This window comes from Nannobrachium achirus (assembly GCF_963921795.1).
Source record: "Nannobrachium achirus genome assembly, chromosome: 9".
Lineage (NCBI taxonomy): Eukaryota > Metazoa > Chordata > Actinopteri > Myctophiformes > Myctophidae > Nannobrachium > Nannobrachium achirus.
In genome coordinates, this window is record NC_137818.1 from 59,498,950 (window position 1) to 59,506,923 (window position 7,974).

Below are 7,974 nucleotides of genomic sequence, written 5' to 3' on the forward strand. Positions count from 1 at the left end.
TGTTGGCGGCCCGCGACCATTTGCGGCCCGCGGGGGGCTACTGTCTGGCCCCCACCAACCCCAGTAATAATGGTGGTATAAGAACAGCAACAACACTAGTATATCGTCATTGTTGGGTGGAAACCTTGTATGTCCAAAACCGTTGGTTTTGTATTTATCATCTAAAAAATTGTGAAAACAGCCGATCTACAAGCACACACCGCCTCGAGGCGTTGCTTACATACATGCGTTGCTTACGTAAATGTGTACGTTGCTTACGTACACATTTGAAACGTGGAGATACGAGGTTTCTGCCCGACAGTGACGATATTGCTGGAGTAGCGGAAACGCCACCGTCGCCCCCTGCAATGTTGTGGCCCTCTGCTTGGTACCCTAGACATATTTCGGACCTTGGGGAAAACTATTTGGGGAACCCTGCTGTACATCTTTGGTTACACATTTATTCATCTATTTATATTTGGTCTATTTTATTTTTGGTTGCAACATAATAACCAACCTCAGTAGACCAGGGAAGGTGTAACTCCAAACTATAGTATATGTATTATATGGCTATTCTCAACACTGTGTCTGTTTATATTGATGTTGACCTACAGTATCAGGTTACTTATTTGTTCTACACGTTACCGGACATTGAATTACTTATTACCACTTAGTGAATTACTTGTATAAATGTAACAACTATGTGAACTTTGTATTACTTTACTTGTACTGTATTCATTTACCTTGCAAAATACTGGACATTGGAATGCTAGCACACTATGCCACAGCAACCTTTCACTTCACACACTACATGTATGAGCATGTGACACATGGAATCTTTGAATGCCGAACGTTTCGCTGTAAATCTTTGGTGGGATCTTGAATTGAGGGTTACAGTGGTATCCTACAGAGAGCGAACACAACGTATCCTGAAACCCTGTCATTTTCTCCATGGCTGCTCCTCTGCAGGCACAGTAGCGCGTGTATCAAAACAACATCCCGGTTCCAACAATGGCACAAGGGCGGAGCGCTTGTTTTCGGTGGAGATGACGGAGGCGCGCCGACTTTGATTGATTGATTGAAGACTTTATTATAAGTTTGCATAGGAAAAAGTACAGTTTCATGACGGTACAGTTCACTGGTACAAGCCAGGTCTACTAAAAGGAGATCCTAGAAAAGACTAAGCTTATTTCCATAGGAAACCATTGAAGTATCTCATATAACATTGAATGACAGACGGATAGAACACAGTTATATTATAAACACAATCTGATCTAGCTATTTATTATAATAACTAATTCACTATGAAGTGTCTTTACTTATAATTAATAAAGCAAAAATAGTCAAATAACAAGGACAAATCGTTCTGCCCACAACCTTATCAAACCAAAATGCTTAAACTACTGTAAATGTAGGTCTATTATAACTATGGTAATGGTTCTTGTAAGTCCCAATTATTAAGTAGAATAATTGACCTTATAAATATATAATGTTTATAATGTGTTATGATTATTTCTTGTGTTATATGTTATGAAACATCGCATGTAGGCCTATTATATTACCTATAACCTATACACGAGTGAGCTCTCGGCACCTCCGCGCGGTCCAGGCGAACACAACGGAGCGCTCCCTACCTCCGGTTCAGCCAATCACAAGCTCCCACTGCTGGAAGCGGGATGTTGTTTTGATACACGCCACAGTAGCAGATGACTCAGGAGGCCGATTTAACACTTAGGACTTTAACAACCCACCACTCAAACACAAGAAGTAATGACAGACATTTTCCAGATGACCTGCTGCCACATGGCTATTGTTGCTTGTACCCCAAACAGGCTCTTAAAAGAAGCCCCAGATTCAAACGTATCGTGGCTAACTGCACACTTTTGTTTTACCTTAACCACTACAAACACCGACCCTATACTTAGTTGACCAGGGTCCCCCAGGGCCGGTGTTGATTTTGTTGAATTGTCGACTGTGTTTTTTTCACTGACGAAAACGGAATAAAAACAAAATAAAAACTAAGCTAAGACTAAATATATTGACAATTTCGTCAACAAAATAAAAACTAGACTAAAACGTTAGTGGAGAAGAAAGTCATTTTATGTTTGGTTGCTCTCAGGTGTTGCGTGCTGAAAATAGCAGACGCGTTGTGAGCTTGTAGATCTGCTATTTTCAGCACACAATCAAGTGTAAAATCAGTCATTACGATGCCATCAAGGCCTGCCAAAATACATTTCAGTTGACTAAATCAACTGTAGATTTAGTCGCCTAAAATCAGACTAAAACTAATACTTTTCAGGTGACTAAATTATGACTAAAACTAAATGATATTTTATTCAAAAGACTATGACTGTCAAAAACAACACTGCCCAGGGCTCTATCTATGAGTACGCTCCTTTTTCCCCTTCTACGACAAATCCCTTTGCTGAAAAGAGATCTACAAGCACACAGTGTCTTGCGACAAGTGGGCTTGTAGATCGTCTATTTTCTCAGAATCTTGGCCCCAGAATAGAAAAATCACACCCGTGTGAAGTGGAGCTGTGTGTGTGTGTGTGTGTGTGTGTGTGTGTGTGTGTGTGTGTATTGCAGTTGATGCTCAGGGCAGGCTAGACTCAACGGCACCTCTCTGGTCACCCAGGATCATGTGTACCGATTTTTGTGACATTTGACGAAAATATGTAGGAAAAGGAGCAAAAAGTGTGTTTTGGAGAAAATTCAAGATGGCGGAAAATCTATCCTGACGCAAATGGGCGTGGCCTATATGGGGAGATGCGTCTTGACCCAAGGAATCCAGGGAAAAAATAATTTTAATTTTTCGACCTACGGTTCAAGAGTTACGAGACAAGTAGGCCGTTATAGCGCCACCATGAGGCAGAGTGGAAATGCTTTTGGGGATTCGTTGAGTATGCCACCCCCGACCTGTGGTTGAAATTCAGTGTTGACTGGACCTTTTGTTTGTGATTTATGGCTATTGTTTGCAAAACGGGCCCCTCCCGCTAACTTTGGAAGCCCGTTACGAACGAACGGAATGGACTATCGCAATATCCCTTGAGTATGTTCATTGCATAGGTTCATAGATCATGTGTACCGGTTTTTAAGACATTTGAAGAAAATATGTAGGAAAAGGAACAAAAAGTGTGTTTTGGAGAAAATTCAAAATGGCGGAAAATCTATCCTGGCGCAAATGGGCGTGGCCTATATCGGGAGATGCGTCTTGACCCAGGGAATCCAGGGTAAAAATAATTTTAATTTTCCGACCTACGGTTCAACAGTTATAGGCCAAAACGTAAACTGGGCTGTTATAGCGCCACCATGAGGCCAAATGACACAATTATTTTTTATTTAATCCTTGAAATCATTATGAACCTCCTCTCCAAGTCTTGAAACTGTAGCCCCTATGGTTTGCGAGAGACAAATCATTGAATGTGAGTTTTTGCGATTCCCATTATAAGTCAATGGGAAAAATTAATTCACTAATAAATTAATATCAATTAAACTATTGAACCTTTCTCTTAGCAAGTTACTAGCCCACCATTCCCGAGTAAGCCGGTCGATTTGACATATGGCGCGAGTGTGTGGTGGCAAAACTGTGGGACTAGTAGCGTGCCGAAGTTTAGGAAGTTCAGGCTACATACAGACACACAGACACACAGACAGACCCACACGGCCACGTATAGGGAGCCTGTGCTTCACACAGCTCCAAAAAAGAATAGGCTCCCATGCTGTAGATCAGTGTTTCTCAACCACTGTGCCTGGGGACCTTTGCTTTGCGAAGAAACGTACACATTTGAAACTTGGAGATACAAGGTTTCTTCCCGACAGTGACGATATTTACACCTCCGCATTATGTTGGTGTGCCCATGGATTCTTGGGACATGAAAAGTGTGCCCATGCAGAAAAAGGTTTGGGAACCTCTGCTGTAGATGGCATGATTGCTAGACAGTGTAACCACCAAAAACCCTGACCATGTGCCTATGCAATTCTGCATATCCCTTAATTACTCTGATACAGAGAACACCATAACTATATCAACAGTGATACTATGATTGACAGTTTGGCTATGCCAGGGATAAGATGATGATGATGATTTTAAAAAAGCAACGTTTCTGTGATTCTTGACGATGTGTGAAAGTAAGCCATTTACCATTCGAGGTCGTGGGTTGTTGGCTGATTTACCACTGTTTCAGGGTTGTGCCACGAGCCGCAGGCAAGTGGCAAACAACCCTGAAACAGTGTTAAATCAGCCAACAACCCACGACCTTGAATGGTAAATTGCTTTTCTACCACTTTTTCCATATAAATGAAAGAAAACACAGTTGTAACTTGCAAGGATCTTTAGTTACAATCATTAATTGTTTCAGTGGGCGGGGTCCATGAGCCAACTCAAGGTTGTTGGCCTATTTACCACTGTTTTAAACCAATCAGAATACAGTATTTGAACATGTGACTAGAAAAAGTGGTAGAAATCGGTATTGACAATGCAGCCAATGTGTCCCAATTTGTAACGACTTTCAAACTGGCGACCCTATTTTGGGCTATATCAAGTTTAAAATGTATACTTAATTTATTTTAATTATAATAAAATATTCTCAAATAGAAATTTCAAACAAATAAAACATTTTTTTCTAATTGATTTCATTGGTGTGGTCTAGAACTCTCCAAAATAGGATTGGACACAAAAAATGCCGTGCTGCACATTCACATGCATTCAGAGAGGCTCTTTAGCAGTGGTGGAAAAAACACAGTACTCAAATGTTTTACTTCAGTAAATTATCACATTTAAAAAACTGAATGTTTTGTAATAGCCTAATAATAATCAATATCAACAAAGTAACTACCGTAGTAACTAAAGTTTTCAAATAATTGTAGCGGAGTAAAAGTACAATATTTGCCTCTGAGATGCAGTGGAGTAGAAGTAAAAGTACTGGAAATACTTTAGTGAAGTAAATATACCTCAAAATATAGTACAGTAAGTACAGTGCCTGAGTAAATGTACTTAGTTAATTTACACCATTGCTCAGGAGGAACATAATATTGACTCCTCTAGGGTGACATCATCACCTGCAGGCTTAGCCATAAATCACAACACCTGTAGAGGTCGCTAATATTCGGATGTTACGTCTCTACAGGAGTTATAAGGGGGAGTCAGAGGGCTCTCGCTGGTTGAGCTCCAACGTCCATATTCGGCTCAAAACATGTTCAAATCAATAAGGTGCTCACCGCATCGTCGAAACAGCTTTCTATCTACTGTACCGATGAGCCCACTCGTCGGCATGTGTTAGTCCATATGTTTCCAATAAATTAATGTTTACTCAAACTTCTCAGACTCTCATCACTTTCCTTGTTCTTGAACTTCTTGGGTAAAAATGGCCGAACATATCACGTGACGTTGATCGCCGTCGCTATTCGCTCATACTAGGACATGACGTTTTTGTATGCGAAGGCGGAAGCATTCCGACGAGGAAACGCGAGTCTCGGAGAAAAAATACACTGATGATTGTGCGTAACGTCCAAATATTAGCGACCTCTACAGGTGTTATGATTTATGGCTACTGCAGGCTGTGATTTACAAAGGTCACCAGGGTTGGGTCAGATTACTTTGAAATGTAATCGGTTAATTACAGCAATGGGTTTCAAACGTTTTTTTTTTTTTTTTTTTTTTTTTTGTGTGCAAATTGTGCCCAATTTAAGGCACCGCAATGGGCAAGTCAATGGGCCATGGGTCTTCAACAGGGGGCCCGGGACCCCTAGGGGGTCCTCAGAGTTACTACATACAGGGTGTCAACCACATCTTTGAGGGATAGAAAGTTTTTTCTCCTTTTTTACATTATATAGTTTTATATCCATATTCCGTTAGGCGTTGTGAGCTTGTAGATCTGCTATTTTTGGCAAAGAGGTTTGGTGTAGAGGGGAAAAAGAGCAGACTAAGTACAGTATGAAAGGTCAAGTTTATTAAATAGTGACGGTTCAAGTGGTTAAATATCTGAAAACACAAACTGACATGAATCCAAATACACAGATGATTGTGCTGCCAAACGATGAAACTATATGGAATCTATGAACACGTTGAGGGGGGTCCCTGCTTCATCTGTCTCTCAACTATAAGGGGTCCTTGGCCTGAAAACGTTGAAGACCCCTGCAATAGGCTATCACTCACAATTTGTTTAGTGACTAGCCATGAAATAGGGGGTCCAGTCAGGGTTAAAGTCAATACATCTTGAACTTGAACTTGACTCACCACCAATGGGAAGTGCTTTGTCTCTTGTCCCTCCAAATACTAGGCCTACTTCATAATATCAAGGTGAATCACGGGTGATTGTAAATGAAGACAGAAACCATACTCAACATGGACGAAGGGTAAAACCAAAACCCCCCTCCTCCCTGGCTCCCTCTAAAGCCCACTCATGCTGAAACAGTCATTACTGACACATATAATGACTAGTGGTAGGATTGTGCTGACTCCCCTACTCTGACCACACAGTTAACTAGAAACACATTTGCCCCGGGGAAACAAAAGCCCACAAACATGCCAGCAGGCTAAACGTGTTGCATCCATAAAGTTACTGTATTGTTCAATTCCCATGATGATGCTCAGCTCAAAAAGCAGAACAAACTTCAACGCCTATTATTACTGTTATTATTATTATTATTACCCTTAATAATAATACCAATACATAGCCTATATTTCTAATGCACTTACTTGACACAAATCTCAAATGGCATAAAAAAGTAAAGAAAGGTAGGTAGCCTGACAAAATGAATACAATTCACATCAATGGTAAGATACCCAACTATAATGCTATAATACAAACTATAATATCAAACTAAAAAAAAAAAAAAAAAAATTACAAAAGCATAAATAATTCCATCTAGGCAAAGGTTTTAAGTCCCCTTTAAAACGTAAGTTCCTTTAAAACTTAAGTTTTTTTTCACATGCTAGCTAGAAATCGAATTCGTGCAAAAATGTCTCAAAGAAATATTGCGAAAACATACATTTTCTGTTGAAGGATGGACAATGGACACCGAACACAACAGCACAGATATGGAATCTCCAAAAGAGAAACCAACTCTATAATGACATAGGCCTAGGCTACTACATTTATTTTGGAAAAACCTCCTCCCCCCCAGCCCAGCTCAGCAGGAGAAAAGCCCCCAATATATGGTCGTTTCGAAGAAAAGTCAACTCTGGATCCAATTAGGAAGAATAGATGAGTACAAAAAAGTTTTGCAATCAAGACAACAAATCAAACTTACTGTGATATAATAAAGCCATGATGTCGTCGTGCGTCCTGCGCGTAATAACGCCTGTTGGATGTGCGCGTTTCTGTTCAGTCAGTGGGTCACAAAACAATCCTCCCTGAGGGATACGAGAACTGATCCAGCAACAATACTGCAGTCCACACTCCACACTCAGACCGCACTGCATGGATGGCGCAGACGCTCCGCCTCATGCCTTCAGATTCCCTGCGTGGTAAATAGGCCAGTCAATCCAAGCTAAAAAGGGGCATGACCCAAAAGAAATTGCAATAGTAATCATTCAGGGTTTTTTATGATCCTTATAGGGCCATCCAAAACACATATTAAAAATCTTCCAAAATATTCTTAGTGGATCAAGGTAAATTCAGGGGGTTCAAGTTTGGGTCCCTTCACTTACTATAAAGGAAACAAAACAAGGATCATAAAAACCCCTGAATGATTACTATTGCAATTTCTTTTGGGTCAAACCTCAGATTGACTGGACTAAAAGACGACAGTGTCGCTTGACCAGTGGTGGAAAAAGTACTTGTAAAAGTATCAATACTGCAATTTTTACTTGAGTATAAAAGTACAAAAGTATTGCTATCAAAAAGTACCAAAAGTGTGACCAGTTTAAGAGGGTCAGTGACCCGTTTAAAGTTTTAAAATGTATAACAATCTTTTGAAAATAGCAGATATACAAGCTCAGTCACAATGCATCTTATATTGGCAATTTTCAAAAATTGATATAGGCTATGG